We start from the raw sequence: 3,251 nt of genomic DNA on the forward strand, positions 1-3,251 counted from the left end.
TGTTCTTCAAGTCTCTAACTTCAGAAAATATAGAGGGAAAATATTGATAGCCTTCATAGTGCCACACAGATGTCAGGTTGACAGGTTCTACTAACCTTACTGGATCTGCGACCGTGACAATCGGTGCCTAGAAGATCAATCTGGATACGGAAAGTTCCATCTGCGACTGCAGACTTCGGGTACTGCATCACTTGATCAGAAATTGTAAACTAGAGGACCTTTCCAACCAATCTCTTCAACCCGACCATCATTTAGGATTCACTACAGCTATCCAGATGTGTGTTCATCATAAACAAAGTGATGTTCGAGTGGTTAGTGGAAGGGCCTTCTGAGTAATTTATACTTTCTCAAATTATCGAAGTCTTTATCACACATGTTAACCAAAGAGGAAAGTTGTATTTCATAATTGCAGAGAACTGATTTGGGGAAATTTGGCCGTGAACACGATCCAGAAGTGAGAGCACTGGCTGTGTCCACCACTCATGGTCATTGTTCTTGCTAACTCTCACATCTCTAATTTCACATTCATCCCTTTATAGCTGCTTCTTCAAAGGCAGCAAGAATCCTAAAAAATGAACCTATATGATCAGGAAACAGAAGTGAGGATGTCATCTCATAAGATCTCTGTTCTGGGAACAGATAAAGGCTTCATTGTCATGGAAATATCTACAGTACTGAAAGACTCTTAAAGAGACAGAGACTAAAAACATATTCTTTAACACACACTCTCTCTCACCTGTTTCTCTACAGGGTCCAAGTTTAAGCATTTCATATTCCCTAACCCAGGAATCCTTGTAGAAGGTTAAAGGAATGGGGAAAGTCTCTCTGTCAGGCTAAAACCACATCCCAGACGGCTGTACTGTTCATGGTCCCCATTCAGAGTCCTGTTTCCGCATCATGGGAATGGTTTGTAATTCAATACTGCATCTAATAAAAGGTCTTCTCTGTTGGGTTTAAGGAAATTGAGACAGAAACTGATCTCTGCTATTACTGTTGTTCTCTTCATCATGAGACAACTGGTTAGGATCAAAGGCAGCATCAAGAACCAGCCTGCTGGAGGACATAGGACAACAGGTTGAGACAACTTTATTATAATTTGGCCTGTTAGTCCATGGCCAGCTAAAAGACTCAATGCTACCATATCACTGTATGATATGATACATGATGTCGTTTTATGATGATGTCGTCAAGAAGTACTTTCTGATAAGAACATATCTTACATACTATCTCTCGTGGACCTTCCCTAATATTGCTCTGTGTTATCAACAGGAACTATCTATCTATCTATCTATCTATATATAAATAATACTATCTCTCTCTCTCTCTCTCTCTCTCTATATATATATATATATATATATATATATATATATATATATATTTTGGACCTGCACAAGCTCCCGGCTGTATCAGCAAGCTAAAGAATCTTGGATGTAGATGACTTAAAAATAATGTGAGAAAACTCATCTCAGCTGATTGACCGCAGCACTTCATAGAAACCTGTTCGCTAAAGTAAGCATTGTGTTGTGACACTCAGGAAGTGAGACCGGCAGATTGTGAGTTTGTGAGTTTGAGGCTAGCCTAGACTGTCTAGAAAAATTTTGTCTTAAACCACAGGGCAATATCTTTTGCATTTGTAACAGGTTTTAGGCACAAATTCATAATTCTTACATGTTATAAAGTCATTTAGTGGAATCCACAGCTCATATGGAAGTGACATCCAGTGTGAAAAATCTGGAGTTTACATATTTTAGTGTAGTTGCAATTTTTCATCATTATTTGAAAAATTACATGAAGTATGCTTAAAAGTTCAAGTCAGATACTTCAAGTTTCCTAAATCACACTTAGAGAGCACTTGACCTGTGGACTGCTTTGGGTTTTATCTGCTTTTTATAACCTCAACATATTTCATGTAGTAATATGTGGTTTTGGCCAAAGCAAAATGACTTTTTGTACAAATGTGAAATTAATCTAGTCCAAAGATAGTCAATCAATTAATTAATAAGTGAGTCAGTAAAACATTAAAATGGATTCAGAGGACATTTTCAATCACACACGACATTGGGAATTTTGACGTTATTTGGGGTCATCTTATCTACAGGACAGGAAGCAACTGTATCTCTCTGGACAGACAAATTACATCATTACGAACAGCTCATGAACAAGACCCTGAAACTTAACTTTTGTCTCTATAGAGCTGTCCAGTCAGCTTAATAATAGGACATCATCAAAACTGCACATTGAAGGACTCTAGTAACCCCAGACTAGAGGTTCTGTTAAGCAGTACTGCACGTTGAACGGTGGAAGGGACCCTGGGATCATTTCTGTTCATTTCTAAGTTGTTGACAGTACACTCTTTTTGTTCTTGTTCTTTTAACGTCTTTTTTATCGTATATTTTATTTATTTACATTTAAAATGTTATCCCCTTTCCCAGTTTCCCCTCCGGAAACCCCCTATTCCACCTCCCATCCTCCCTCCCCCTGCTTCTATGAGGATGTTCCCCCACCCACCCACCCACTCACCCACTCACCCACTCACCCACTCCTGCCTCCCTGCCACCCACTCCTCTTCCTTGCCACCCACTCCTGCCTCCCTGCCCTGATGTTCTCGTGCACTGGGGCATCGAGCCTTTACAGGACCAAGGGCCTTTCCTCTCATTGATGTCCGACAAGGCCATCCCGCAGCTGGAGGCATAGGTTGCTCCATGTGTACCCTTTGGGTGGTGGTTTGAACTCAGGATCTCTGGAAGAGAAGTACTTTTAACCACCGAGCCATTGCTCTAGCCTTACACCCTTTATTTTGAAGATGCCTGTAAGGGTTTAGTCATTTCCAGGATTTTATGAAACACCTCTCTTCTAAGTCTGCCTTTCCTAAACACACCCGTGCCTTTTTCTAAAAAGCCTTCTGCAATTAGGTCAGCTAAGCCTATACTTTTAGACCTCATGTTAGTTAGAGAGAAAAAAATGTTAATTACTTAATGTAAAAATAAACCAGGAGAACATGTTTTTCTCACTGATTGCCTGACTGTTTGCTGGTACTTACAGCTGAGGGGGAAATTAAATTATCATCACTGATTGGAAGTTCAGTGCTTGTTTTTATTTGGGGAGCAATCTAGAAATGGAGATGCTGTTAGATGGTGAGGAAGATGTGCTCTCCATGCCTGAGTGCTCTGTACCTATGCCAGGGAGGCAACAACTTCTAGGATCTAAATTCACAGTATAAAATGGTGTGGACCTGGTTTCTCCATGGGAAA

Source organism: Rattus rattus, chromosome 6, assembly GCF_011064425.1.
Source record: "Rattus rattus isolate New Zealand chromosome 6, Rrattus_CSIRO_v1, whole genome shotgun sequence".
Classification (NCBI taxonomy): Eukaryota; Metazoa; Chordata; class Mammalia; order Rodentia; family Muridae; genus Rattus; species Rattus rattus.